The sequence below is a fragment of the Strix aluco genome, chromosome 1 (genome assembly GCF_031877795.1).
Source record: "Strix aluco isolate bStrAlu1 chromosome 1, bStrAlu1.hap1, whole genome shotgun sequence".
Lineage (NCBI taxonomy): Eukaryota > Metazoa > Chordata > Aves > Strigiformes > Strigidae > Strix > Strix aluco.
This window is the reverse complement of record NC_133931.1, coordinates 40,130,297-40,145,489: the sequence shown is the minus strand read 5'-3', so window position 1 is coordinate 40,145,489 and position 15,193 is coordinate 40,130,297. Positions and strand designations below refer to the sequence as shown.

Here is a 15,193-nt window from a genome sequence, read left to right as displayed (position 1 = left end):
TTCTGGTTTTGAGGAAAGGATAGCTTGTGTTAAACATGGTACATAAAATATCTAAAGAAATCAAGGCACTCAGAACTGAATCTTGCTCTGATGGGCAGGACAGAGTTAACTGTTTATATTGAAGTACCAGGAAACCATTAGCATATTCTGTTTACCATTCTTATAGGAGATAGTTTTGTTTACCAGTCCCAGGGACATCAGCATTTTTAAAGTAAGGTGGTAAATGTCAATGAGGCAAGTCAAGATCAGCTGCATTTTTGAAAGAATCTCGTGGACTGTCTATGTATATTCGGATGCTGGAGTTAGTCCTGTTCAGTGAAAGACAGCTCAAGATGAAGGTTTAATTGTGGAAGCATCCTAGCAGGGAGCTAGCTAAACCAGAGAAAAGTGTTTGGGATTTTACCCAATAAATGGACCTTAAAGGTGGGAAGTAGAGACCCCCTCACTAGAATAAAATTCTTTAATTTTCTACTGTATGTAATGTACATGTACATAACATGTATTCTGAGGCAGTGAGGAAAGAAGCCCTTTTAGTTATGTGGTTCTGTCTTTCCTCCTCTCCTTCTCTCTTCCTTTTTGGTGTTTAATGGTATACTTTTGAGACTTGGTAGACTTTGCCTAGCTGATCATTCCTGAACTGCATGACATAGATGAAGTGCACTTAGATACTGAAAGGGCTTAATCTATGCTCTTCTGATCAGCCTCTTGTTACATTTGAGCACAATGTTGTATAGGTATCTAAATACGTGATTGTCCCCAGCATGTCTCAAATTTTGTGGGCAAAACATCTATGGGGTGTGTGAGGAGGAATGATGGGGCATCATGTTCTGATTCCAGGCTGCTTTGGCTATGCAGTCTGTTTCTAGGTTAATTCAGTAAATACAAGGCCAGGTTTTCTGCTCCACTAGATGTGACCTGTATAGTCAGATAGATTTAAATTGGTTTGAATTGGCATTTGGATTCCCCTTGTCTAGGGCTGCTATGAGGAAGAGAAAGGAGAACAGCAGGTATAGCAGGGGAGGTGTTTTGTTCTGCTCATCAGTCTCCTTGAATGAGTCTTTTTTTCTTTTTTTTTTTTTCTTTTTTCTCATTAGTACTTAGAAAAAGGAGCAGAAAGGCACAAAGATAGTTTAATATCACTCCCTCATCTTTATCATGTCATGCTTCTATTGCACATGCAAGAGTGACTACGGTGTAGTGTAGAGATTTTCAGTATTGCTTTAATCTAGCTAACAAGGGCAGTCCTAGCTCTCGGCTGTGGCAGCATGGAGCTGCATTTATTTAAATCGTGGAGGACATATATTCTGTATGCACCCCTATTTCCTTCTAGTTTAAAGCATGGGGAAAAAAATTTTCTATGCTAGATTTCAACTTTCAGCATATTACAATATAATTTGAGCCTTTATCCTTCCTTCTTTTTCAGTGAAGCAGCAGGGAAAACATGCTGGTCTGCCAGAGAATTTTAACTTTCAGGTGCTGCTGCAGGTCACACTAAAAACCACTCTGGCTTCCCAGGCAGTCTGTGTTTGGCTCAGTGCAATTGTGCTGCTGTTCTCTCCAGGAAATGTTCCAGAGCGATGGTCTAACATAGCAGGTGTGTTGCGGACCTAACTCATCCTTGTCTTGTATTTGCTGGCACTTTCATCTATGTAAAATGAGGTAAAATGCACCAGTGTGTTGAAAATCCTCATCTGAAAACCCTCTGCAGCAATGACACGTTAGTTTTTCCCAAGTGATTTCTCAATGTAAGACCCGACCCAGAGGCAAAGCAAACCTCATGCAGAACAGGAATGGAAGGAAACCAGAAAGTCTATTTAGGTATGTTCCTATTTGCATTATCATGTAACCATCTATGGCGAGATAAGATATCTGAATAAAAGACCATTGAACATTTTTTCCATTCTACATTCTTGCATGAATATTTTTATATTTTCAGTGACTAACAGGGGAAAATTTGAAACCTCAACACTTTAAGTTTTGTAAGACACTATAGGTTTATCAAATATTGTTTCTTTCTCTAGTTATATTTCTAAAAACCTGTCCAGATCTGTCCTAATTCCATTGCCACTTTTTCATCTGTTTTCAGGAAGGAAGAGAGTCAGGATATAATACAAATGAATACTTCTGGATAGATGATAAAATGGTGATTACATGAACTCTTTTCTTTCAAAACCACTCTACTGAACATGAAGGTAGCGTTTCCCTTGTATATATAATCAGACTATACTCAAGCTTCTGCTCAGTAAGAGCACATTGGGGAATAAGATACTGTTGCTAAACTACAGTGGAATTTGTTCCACTGTTTCAGTAATTCTTTAAAAATTCAGTATTTTTTATTTCAGAATGTACTGACTTCACACCATTACTTGTCATCCATCTATACTGTAATCCAGAAAAGTTTTGGTTAGACATCTGTTATCTGTGAAGCAGGGTATTTATCTTGCTCATTTGTATCATCAGCATCTTGCAGCATAGTGATTACTGAATGATCATACCTTAGACCACATTTCATTGCTCCCTAAATCTCTGAAAAGAAGTTCTACTCCTGAAGTCTTTACTTGGAGATTTGAGTAGAAAGGCTTTTCGAAAATGAAACTTTGGGCTGTTGAGAACCCAGATGCTGGCCAGAAATATGGGACAGTGAAAAGTAATAGGCAGTTTTGGTTCAAAATAATTTGTTAGAAAATGATCAAGAGCATGCTAGCAATATAATATAATAGCATTGTAATTTAATAGCCTTGTGGGTTTTATTTGTAGCATTTACATTGCTAATAACTGTGAAGAGGTTTGGGGCATAGTTATGTTTAGTTGACATGTTCATGATACAACTTGTATGTTACAGTGGCCTTTTGCTGAATGAGGATTGCTGTATCAGGCCTTTGTTTCAAGTGAATGCAATCTTAAGTGTAAGTCTTGAGAAGTTGGTGATTATTTGAATTCTAAACAGCCAACGTGATTGTAAGGTACCTTAATGCTTAACGCAGACATAGTAGTAACCTTCCCCTCTAGTTTCAGAACTGCTCATAATTTTAATCTGTTATTTCATTCAACAGAGATTAATTGTAGAAAGACCAGAAAAGTGATTCTCAGCCATCTGACTGGTTTCTGCAAAGCCAAAGCAGCTGGAGTGCTGTTACCACATAACTCATCCAGAGGGCCCGTTACCATTAGTCACACTAATGTCCCATTGCACCATTAGCTTAAGCGAACTCTTGATCAACGTCTATTTAATTTTTCTTTCATAAATAATTGTTTCTGTGAAGGACAGGTGGCTGGCTTTAGCTTTGATGCAAGTCTGAGGGGGATGCTCCTTCACCATTTAAGCTTCTGGTATAGGATTAAAGATGTTTTGCATATTCTGGTCTGTGGTAGAGACAGGTTGTACAAAAGTGGGGCAAAATTAATGTATTAAATAATAGCTTGAAATTCCTAAATAATCAATAGTAACTTATTGTGGACTAAACTGTGGATAGACCTTTCACAGTTCCATAATATGCAGAGAGTCTCTCTTCTATGGCTGTTGCATGACCATCTCTGAAAACTCAAAAACTACTTGTTCATCCTTGCCTCAAAGAAAGAAGCTGTTAAAAAAAAGATGGAAAGTACTGTGAGGCATTCATTGACAGGCCACACAGCAAAGGTTGGATGGCATTTTGGGGAGCAGAGCAAAGACTACTGCCTACAGAATCTTGCAGATGTGTCAGGCACACTATCCTGGGACTAATACTGGATCAGGACAGTTCTGACTGAATTCTTGCCCAGATTGAAAACTGGCATTTACATGTGAGCGGATTTTTTAAAAGTAGCTTGTTCCAGGATGCGCAACCAAAGTGTTAACCAGCAAACTGGATGGGCACTTTCTGATCCATCCTGGGGGAATGTAATTGTTGGGTGATTTCGTAGTTTCAACAGTGCAAAAAGAAATAGCATTTCACTCATCAAGCAGGGATAGACTAAAATCATATTACTACTAAACTATGATGATGTCAACCCAGATATCCTGGAACATCCAACAGGGACCCGTATATGAAATGCAACAGTTGGAAATCCTTTGTTTTCCTCTTGAACTATTGGTCAATTATGCGTGGGATAGCAGTAGGCAATATAGCTCCATCTCTTTGGAAAGCAAGAAGTTAAAGAATGCTAATATTCTTGCCCATTTCCATTTAAGCTGATCCTTCTAGTCTTGGGGCATCACAGAGTTTCTGGAAAAGGATTTTTCTGGGATTGAGGAAGAAGGAAGTGGTGCTAACAGAAGAACATTTCACAGATGCAAAATTACACCCTTCAGAGGGAAAGTATGTTGGATTGTGGATGATGACAGTGTCCTGGGACAAGTAGGAAGTATGAACACATCATAGCAGTACTAAAGTAACTTAATACTATCAAATCATCAAGATCTTTTTATTAAGAAACATAAACATGACATCAGTCACCTTTATGCCAAGTTTCCTGCAGTGATCTAGACAAAGTTTTAGTATAACATCTTTGTCAATGGCATGCACAGTGGCATTTGAGTGCACCTTCAGCAAGTTCGCTGACAACACCAAGCTGTGTGGTGCGGTCAACACACTGGAGGGGAGGGATGCCATCCAGAGGGACCTTGACAGGCTTGAGAGGTGGGCCCGTGCAAACCTCATGAAGATCAACAAGGCTGAGTGCAAGGTCCTGCTCCTGAGTCGGGGCAATCCCAAGCACAAATACAGGCTGAATGGAGAATGGACTAAGACCAGCCCTGAGGAGAAGGACTTGGGGGTGTTGGTTGATGAGAAGTTCAACATGGCAATGTTCCTGGCAATGTGCACTTGCAGCCCAGAAGGACAACCGTATCCTGGGCTGCATCAAAAGAAGCGTGGGCAGCAGGTCAAGGGAGGTGATTTTCCCCTCTACTTTCTGTCATGAGACTCACCTAGAGTACTGCATTCATCTCTGTGGCCCTCAACATAAGAAGGACCTGGACCTGTTGGAGCAAGTCCAGAGGAGGCCATGAAGATGATCAGGGGGCTGGAGCACCTCTCCTATGCGGACAGGCTGAGAGAGTTGGGGTTGTTCAGCCTGGAGAAGAGAAGGCTCCAGGGAGACCTTATAGCAGCCTTCCAGTACTTAAAGGGGGCCTACAGGAAATGTGGAGAGGGACTTTTTACAAGGGCATGTGTCATAGTTTATGCCCAGAGGGCAACTGAGCAACATCCAGCTGCTCACTCACTCCTTCCCCCTCAGGGATGGGAAGGAGAAAATACAAAAGGCTCGGGATAGAGACAAGGATGGGGAGGGATCACTCACCAATTATAGTCACGGGCAAAAGACAGGCTCAACTGGGGAAGAAAGAACATCAATTTAATTTGAATACCACCATTGCTGATTTACCAATCAGAGTAGGACAGTGAGAAATATAACCACATCTCAAAAAAACCTTTCCCTCACTCCTTCATTCTTCCCTGGCTCAGCTTTGTTCCAAATTTCTCCACCTCCTTCCCCACAGTGGTGCAGGGGGGCAGGGATGGGAGTTGTGACAGTTTGTCACCTGTTGTTCCTGCTGCTCCTTCCTCCTCAGGGGGAGGACTCACACTCTTCCCCTGCTCCAGTGTGAAGTCCCTCTCATGGGAGATAGCCTTCCATAAACTTCCCTGATGTGAGTCCTTCCCATGGGCTGCAGCTCTTCATGAACTGCTCCAGCATGGGTCCCTTCTGCGTGTTGCAATCCTCCCAGTGACAGACTGCTCCAGCGCAGTCTTCCCTCAGAGTCCCGGCCTTCTTCAGGTGCAGTCACCTGCTCTGGCATGGGGTCCTCCATGGGCTGCAGGTGGGCATCAGCTCCACCATGGACCGCCATGGGCTGTAGGGGAGTCTCTGCTCCAGTGTCCCTCCCCCACCTCCTTTCTTCAACTGACCTCGGTGTTTGCATAGATATTTCCCACACTACTCCTCCTCCCAAGTTCCCCTTCTTAAATATCACAGAGGGGGGTGTGGTCACTGTCGCTCATTGGCTCAGCCTTGACCAAAAGCAGGTCCAGCTTGGAGCTGGGGAAGTGTCTAGCAGCTTCTCACAGGAGCCACCTCTGTAGCCCCTCCCCTGCTACCAAAACCCCTGCCACACACAAGCCCCACACATTATGTAGTGATAGGACAAGGGGTGATGACTTTAAACTGGAAGTGGGTAGATTTAGATTAGATATAAGGAAGAAATTCTTTACTGTGAGAGTGGTGAGACCCTGGAACAGGTTGCCCAGAGAAGTTGTGGCTGCCCCCTCCCTGGAAGTGTTCAAGGCCAGGTTGGATGGGGCTTTGAGCAACCTGGTCTAGTGGGAGGTGTCCCTGCCTATGGCAGGGGGGTCGAAGCTGGGTGATCTTTAAGGTCCCTTCCAACCCAAACTAGTCTATGATTCTTAGACCTGCTTTATAGGTTTCTGCTCCTGACACTTGAGCTTCAAATTTTTTTAAAAGCAACATTTGTATTTTGAAATGTCAAACTGGTGCCAGTTTAGAACACCAGTAGAACTGGTTAACTGTTTTAATTTAGAAGTAAATTAACTGAAAAATGCAGTCTGGGAAGGGACAAAATCATTCATGATGAGTGTCAGGTTTGGGGAAGAGGAATATCTGGAAACAATGATGAAAATATTTGAAAAAGCTGAAAAGTTTAATTTTTAAAACTACAGAAGTCTTAGAGAGTTGCTCATAATGGTGGTTTTGTATAAACACTTTTTAAAAATTCCTAAATGAAAAAGTAAAATATATATTCCATTCTTCCTGACAGTATGTCAGGAACATTTATTTATATTTCAGTCACTGAGTGAATGCTCTAGCCACACTGTGGGTTCTAAAGAACACTTAATGAGATTTAAACATACTCTTACAGATAAGCATATGTTTTGGGGACCTGATGCAGCATCTTTACTCAGTTAGGGCTTTAACATTGATTTTAATGAGTGAGTCCAAAAAATTAAGAAAATATTTCAGCCTATGTTAGACTGAGTTAATGAATAAAGGCTTCAATGTGTGTCATCATATATACTAAGTGGTATAAGGGGTTACTCACTACCAGTGCATGTATGCTTTCTGAATAACTTCTTCATTCACATCACTGACATGTGGTATTTCTGTAACTGAACCTTTTCATTTGGGAATCTCCTTATTTTCCCTAAGAAGAAGCTCTCTTAAAAGAAATATTCTGTGTTAAAATACTATCTGTCTATTGTGAGGTAGATTTTGAAGTAACATTTGAGCTGTTTCTTTGAGCTCTAGGTTTGCATCCAAGCATTCAAAAACTGTATTGGCTGTACTTTCACCTATGGTAATAGTTAAGAGAGAGAAAACTTTCAAGTCAGAATTCATTTACCTTCCACAATCTTTATAACAATGAGAAAATACAAACCCTTTTGAGATCTTACTTTTCTGCTCTGTGATTTCATTACTAGCCATAGAAATCTTTCAAATTCATGCAGGTAACAGAGGACTGATTACTCATTGATGCATCAGAATAAATCTGTTGTAACCATAATTAAAGAGTAAATGTGTTCTACACTGCCCATGCAGTGGGCATTATATGTGTTACACAGAGGAAGCAGACACCTTATTGGTTACCAGCAGTTCCCTAATAATTTGAGATAATTAATTTCTGCTGACCATCTCACATACTAGTTTAAACCTAGTAAAAATATTTTCAGAGTTCATCAGAAATTGATCGTTTCTGTTGTTAACATTTTCAAAGTACTTTTTGGCTATGGTCTTATTCTATTTTTTTCAAAGCCAGTTCCGATTAAAATAGCCTTGAAAAAATCAGTTTCCACAAATGAGTATGTGTATTTCTCTTACAGCTAAATAAAAGGTTTTGGCTGGAATCACAGCCTCCTGAAGTAAGACCCATTGGGAGCAACCAGTAAAAAATAAATCTCTTTATGCCCCTGCTTTACAGGTTTCCTGACCTGTTTAACACTGGAGTGATGAGGACACTGAAGGAAGCAGAAGTTCTCACACCCACACCTTGACAGTGATGGAAAGCTCTGTCAGTATTGGGGGATCAGTGTTATTTGTGGGGATACCCAGCACTTGGTGTTCTCTCCAGCCCTTGGAAATAAGACTCCTAGGACACACTACCAGCATGGCTTGCCTAACCCATGCAGTTCCTGCAGAGGGAAAGCACAATTTCATGCCAAGGTATGCTGAAAAGCCATAGATTCTGGGACTGGTTTATTATTTTGGTGGACTCCTCACAGGCTGGCAGCAGTAGATGGTGTGGACAGTTTTTGTCCTGATTTTGCTTTGCTCTTCTTAGCTGTAGGAAACCAGATCCATGAGGAGGATCTGTGTGTTGTGTGGTAAAGGACCCTGGTGAGAAGGTATCTGTTTACCTTAGTGCAAGAAAGGTGAGCTCCATGAAATTCCAGGACATAAGATTTTCTTTTGCTCTCACCATTTTTAATAGTGCCACCATCAAATATTGGGCAGATAGATTTTATGTCCACAGGCTCCATTGCACTGAGACATTTTAATAATAGCCTTGACTTTCGTGTCTAGAACAGCTTCCTTGAACTCATTCCTCCAGGTCTTTTTAAATCATGATCCCTACAAGAACTTAGCCAGCTAATCAGGAAATAATGACCTGACAATGAGGCAGCTAAAAAGAAAATATCCACTTTCAGATATAGATAGATATATATGTATATTTAATGTATGTAATTTACAAATATGACAGCATATTTTGCTTCTTTCCCTTTATATAATGCTTGTAGTGATATTGTAGAGGGTTGCTGCTTTTGCTGCATTCTAACTACATTTGCTCATAAAATGAAATTGTCAGATCAATATGATCACAGCAGTGAGCTTGTGTACGGGTACCTTTATCAATAGAACTTTTATTAATGGGATTAAGTTTGCTGCCGTAAGAGCTTTCTCTACAGTTGTTCAGCAGTTGAGCTGGTATGTGTAAGTACACAGGGACTTGTTATTGCAGTCATCTTTTGTGGGAAACTTTATTCTATAAAAATGGAAACTTTAAGGAAAATACCTATTCTGGAAGGAAGTTTTCATTATGTAGGAGAACTGACATCAGATCGGTGATCTCCCTATGGTTTTAACACTTTGCTAAGTCATTGACAGTGCTCTGAATACCTCCAGCATGAGTACCTCAGAAGCATTTCCAGGAGATAGCAGTGAATGTCACTGTGCCTTTTCAAGATATAATTCTTCTCTGCAGAAAAAGTTAAAGTTTGCTCCTTAGAATAAATGTTTCAGTTTGCTAAATCAAGAAATCCAGCCATCACTCAGCTTCTAGAAGCCTAACTTCCAGATTAGCCTCCAGTTTGCAAAACTTTGGCACACAATTTATACTTCCCTTTGTATTTGGCATGCATTTACCAAAAATTGGTCATAAGACACCAGCAGTGATCAAGTCCACTTTCAGATAATGTTATCCTCTGAGTTTGAACATCAGTAAAGCTGACTTAAAGCAGATAGAGTAAGGTAAAACTGTAACCTGTCAGCATAATTATGGTAACAAATCATATTTACAGTATATCTAGGCCAAAAGTGCCAGACCTTGATTAATAATCAATTGTAATTACTGTTTAGAATTAATGGCTTTCCTGAATTGCTGACTTGAAAAATGATACAGAGGCATTCTCCCACACCTTTCTTGAGGTGCAAGTAACTTGATTTTGAAGATAATTTAACATTTTGAACATCATCTCATAATCCTTGTATTATCTTTGCTTCCTGTTTGAATTTGTTTCATGAGGACCTAAAAATATACAAACACAACAATAGCTCAAGTCAGTGTGTTGACATCTAAAGTCTGCTTCACTGTAGTTTCTTTTGTGCCCTTTCAAGCCAGCAGGTATGGGTTTGCATCCCACAATGACACCTGAAATACTCCATAAAACTTGACTGTCTTGTGGTAGGTGCTGTATAAGCAGAGTCCAGAGAACTAGATACACTGAGGTGACCAGAGAAATAATAAAGTCAGAGTTGGGTTTGAATAGAGAGGATGCCCATTATGTATTTTAATGGATTTATTTATAAATACAAACTTTCCCCCCTCCCCATCCCCGAATTTTCTTTATTTTAGATGTTAGTTCATATTTAAAACGTTTCATTGTAATTTTTGTTACTTGAATTTTCAGTGTAGTTGACTTAGTTGTTTCCGTGGTCTCTTGCATTTGATGGGTCTGTAACATTTGTTGCTGACACTAGGTGTCATACTAAGAATGTTTCTGTTTCTGGAAAGAAACAAAAAACTTTGCCAGTAAACAAGAATACGCTCTTCCTAGAATGTCCTTCTCTCAGATCCGAATGTTCGAAGCCAGTAGGAGTTTTTGCATTGATTTTGGTGCAGTTGAGTTTGTGCCCATGATGCTTACCTTGATTCACTCCTTGTAGAATTGCAAGACATGGACACAAACTGCCAGTTTGGCAGCCACTTGGATTTGGTGTCTGTATTGGACTTGTGTGGCAAGGTTGTGGTAGTGGGGGGGATGCAGGGTTGCCTTCTGTGAGAAGCTGCTAGAAACTTCCCCTGTGTCTGATAGAGCCAATGCCAGCTGGCTCCAAGACAGACCCACTGCTGGCCAAGGCCAAGCCCATCAGCAATGGTGTTAGTGCCTCTGAGACAATGTATTAAAGGAGGAAAAAAACTTCACAACTGCAGCTGGAGAGAAGAGTATGTGAGAGAAACAACTCTGCAGACACCAAGGTCAATGAAGAAGGAGGGGAGGAGGTGCTCCAGGTACTGGAGCAGAGATTCCCCTGCAGCCCGTGGTGCAGCCCATGGTGAGGCAGGCTGTGCCCCTGCAGCCCAAGGAGGTTAACAGTGGAGCAGAATCCACATGCAGTCCATGGAGGACCCCACATCGAAGCAGGTGGGTGCCCGAAGGAGGCTGTGACCCCATGGGAAGCCCATGCTGGAGCAGGCTCCTGGCAGGACCTATGGCCCCGTGGAGAGAGGAGCCCACGCTGGAGCAGGTTTGCTGGCAGCGTTTGTGATCCTGTGGGGGACCCACGCTGGAGCAGTCTGTTCCTGAAGGACTGCACCCCATGGAAAGGACCCATGCTGGAGCAATTCATGAAGGACTGCAGCCTGTGGGAAGGACTCATGTTGGAGACATTCGTGGAGGACTGTCTCCCATGGGAGGGACCCCACGCTGGAGCAGGGGAAGAGTGTAAGGAGTCCTCCCTCTGAGGAGGAAGGAGCAGCAGAGACAACGTGTGATGAACTGACCCCAACCCCATTCCCCTGTGCTGCTGGAGAGGAGGAGGTAGAGAAAATTGGGAGTAAATTTAAGCCCAGGAAGAAGGGAAGGGTGCGAGCAAGGTGTTTTAAGATTTGTTTTTTATTTCTCATTAGCCTACTCTGATTTGATTGGTAATTAAATTAATTTTCCCTAAGTTGGGTCTGTTTTGCCTGTGATGGTAATTGGTGAATGATCTCTCCCTGTCCTTATGTTGACCCATAAGCCTTTATATTTTCTCTCCCCTGTGCAGCTGAGGAGAGGAGTGATAGAGTGGCTTTGGTGGGCAGCTGGCCTCCAGCCAGGGTCAACCCACCACAGTGTCCCCATTCAGTGTCCGGGGAACTCACTAAGGGAAATGACATTTGCCTCCAGATGTTGCCCAGACTTTTCCAAGATTTAGGTATGGAGTTCATTAGGTTTTCCAATACAGTATTCTAGCTCCATAAATAAAAGTACAAATGAGCAGTTCTCAAAACAACATTCAGCAGGGCAGATCCTGTCCAGATTTGCATGCTCTAAAACCCATAGTCAATGAACTGGTTTCTGGACTTTGGCTGGAGAATATGCATTATATGCACATATGCGTTATACGTGCTTCATGCAGAGCCTTCAAACTCCCTGTGAACATACAGTCACTGCCTCTTTCCTTTGCAGTGAGTTTCATGGGGACATTTCTATGGCACATACATGCATAGGAGGGCAGTGATAGAGGTGGAAGAACTAGCCTAGTGGTAGCAGAGAGGATTATTGTGCAATAATTGTGCAAAGTTCAAAGAGTCAAAGCTTCCAAATATTTTGCCAGGCACTTCTCTGTATATAGTTATTTATATAAGGTCTAATCTAAACTTGTTGAAGTACAGAAGCCTGTGCATTAATGGTGGTGTACTTTGGATTAGACACTTAGTGCAGGCATGAAAAGACAGGTCTGTGCCTGAAGTGTTTGCAATTATGAACAGAGGATGTAGATGGAAAGATGAATGCAACAGAGAACTTTAAAACTGTATTTATTTTTCATTTGAGCTTTTCTCATTTGAGGGAGCAATTTGTTCACCAGGTGTCTTATGCCAACTTGTACTGAAAAATGCAAGAACTTTGTTTTGGAAGGTTCTGAAAGCTTTTAGAGATAAAGCCTTTATTTGTTCTTCCAGCCTGATGTTCAGAGAAAAGGGTTTAAATCCTAAACACTTGCAATTCTCCAGCAACATGCGATAGACTCAAGTTGAAAGCACTATAAAACTTGTTTACAAGGACTCAGAGAGTGAAAAATTGTTTCATTTAAAACGCTGCAGAGGACATAGGATCTGACAGCTCCAGAGCCTCATTTTTTCCTGTCTCACAACAGGGATAATGTACCAGCATGGACATTCCTGTCCTCTCAGAAAGCCCTTACACCAGCTGTGCACGTGTGGGCCAAATAACACAAGAGGGACAATACTATTTCCATTCCATTCACCTGCTTGTCTTGAGTTTTGTGGTTTTAAACATTGCAAAGGAAGGTCAGCTCTAGTTTTTCTCCCATCACTGTCTATCGTGATGGTAAGAACAATGGTGGGACAGACAGAGCTATATCCCGTATTATTCCTCCTAAGGTAAGACAGGTAGAAGAGAGAGGGAGACAGATCTCACAGGTCTGTTAATATTGTAGGGCTGATACCTATTGGCTTTGTCTTGTACTGCTCTGACATATGGAAAAACTGAAAGAGCTGTTGATGGTGAAGAATGTTCAATGTCAGGTAAAGATGTCTAAGATTCTTGACGCTTGTCTCACCCTACTGTCAGCTGACATGAATTTGGTCTGTGAACTGTGTTAGCGCTAGCAGAGATTAGATAAACAGACAACTTCTATGGACCAAAGCCTTCCCGGTAACAAGTAGAACATGGTGGCAGGTCTCATGTTCTGGGATCAAGGCTCGTTGTTACGCCCATTAGACCAAACTTCGGTTGTATGTATAATAAAAATATAATGTTGTGCAGAAATGGTCAGGCTAGTGTTCTGGACCCTGGCTCTGCCCACATGTATTAGTTATTCTGCCACTTGGTTACACCAAATCAGACTTAGAACATTGGTTTGCAGTGCTCCGCATCCCAAACATTGAAAGATAATTCTTAAGAGTGAGAGTCAGTGTCTCACAAATATTAAAGCGAAAAGGAAACTTTCACCATCCAGTTTTGTCCTTCTCCATGCAAGACACATAATAAGTGTATTCAACAGACATATTTGCATGCTTGCAGGTAATGCAGATATCGTAAACTGTAGCGTGTTCAACATATTCTGCTTCAGATCCTGTAGGAGAAATGCAGGAAGCTGCATAAAGTGTAACTGCAGCCTGAAGTGAGGAAGGAGAAGATGGTCCTAGGAGACCCCAAGAGCAACATTAGTACAGACACTGCTGCTTTTACTGGCTATTGGTGTCACCACATAGGCTTCTCAGTGCCTTTGGGTTCTGGGTGCGGGTTGCATTTTCTTTCCCCCTGTGCAGACCGATCAGCCATGACATCAGAAACAGGAAAAATCATGTGTTTTTTCTCTTTGGCAGATCACACTACCCTTGGTAGGTGAGGACGGCAATTCTGCAGGCCATCTGTATGTCTGAGACCGTGATTCAGCTGGAGGAAATTGTGACAGAGTTGCCAGGGCAGGATATGAGGTGGGATATCTGATGCCTGCTAGTTCTCATGCCTTATGCTATTTTTTATTCTGAATGAAGAACAAAAAATAAATGCACGCAATGGTATTGTATGTCTAAGCCTCTTTCAGTTTTAGCTCTGCAGTTTCAGTAACTGTACAGACTGTAATGTGTTTTAGACTGTCAGATGTGTTCTCATGTCTACTACTCCTTTTGTGCTCTACTGGGACTTTGCTGACCATCACAATTATTTGTACCATCCTAAATTTCAAATCCTCTGAAATCCACTGAAGCCCTACTGTGACAGAGTGAAGGAACATTATTATACACCTGCTCATATGCCTTTGGAAAAAGAAGAGCCTCATTAAACGAAACAACATTTTGTGTATGTCCAGGATCTTGCTTCCCTCTTCAGTCTCTTTCTTTCACATGTATGAGTACTGTCTACCTCTGAGCAGCTGAACAAAATTAATCACAGACCAGTTTCTTCTTGATGATTTGGTTTCCTTCCAGTAACCATCTAGGGGCAAATGCTTCTCAAACCACTGAATCTGAACAAAAACCCTACAACATTTGGAGCAATTTGGATTCAAAATGTTTGGCTTGGATCCATTTCTGTATTTCACTCTAGAGCCCTTCTTCTTCATTTCCAGTGCATTAGCTGTAGTATTTTCCTTGTGCTGCTTCTGGTACCTACTCTCACCTGTACAAAAGCTTTAAGAATACTCTGAGCATCATTAATGCAACCAGTGCAGAGTGGAAGCCCAAGCTGAGCTGGTCAGCTTCTTTGTGCTGATCCATTCTGACCACTTTTAGACTGTTTTCTGAGGTGTTAAATTCTCCCTGTTTTAGAAAGGCAGCAAAATTAAATGTTATCTAAGGAGCAGTGCCTGGGAGCAATTCTGAGTTCTGAAAACAATGTTTACCAACAGTTTAAATCAGCAGTGCAGCAGGTAATGAAAGCTAAACATGGTATGCTCTCAAGTGGCTTTCAGCAGAGCTGACTCAACTCTGTTTCTCTGTTTCTTAATCTACCAGCACAGTTCCAGTGTCAAGAATATTTTTGGTGGTTGACGCTGCAGGTCCTTACTACTTGTGTCACTTTGCTCATTTTGGAACTCAACGTTTGCATTGTGAAACCATTCAAACTCGTGTATTAAAGTGTCTCAGCAGAATGCTCAGGAGCAATGCAAATCTGCTACATGGCACTCATATAGGAGATTGAGTCAATCAGGCTTCTGTCTTCTATCACGCTTCCAGGCTATTTCCATTCTATGAAGAAAAGAGAGTAACCTGATAATAAATACAATTCTATCACGTCTGTTTCCTTGGGTGACT

General features: G+C 41.5%; 1 long non-coding RNA gene across 1 annotated transcript; it reads left to right on the top strand.

Moving 5' to 3' along the window:
• Nucleotides 1–2,127: 2,127 nt before the first annotated feature.
• Nucleotides 2,128–13,968, top strand: LOC141933028 (uncharacterized). Its single transcript, XR_012625979.1, has 2 exons — nucleotides 2,128–2,192; nucleotides 13,766–13,968. It is a non-coding gene; the product is annotated as an uncharacterized LOC141933028 (long non-coding RNA).
• Nucleotides 13,969–15,193: the final 1,225 nt, after the last annotated feature.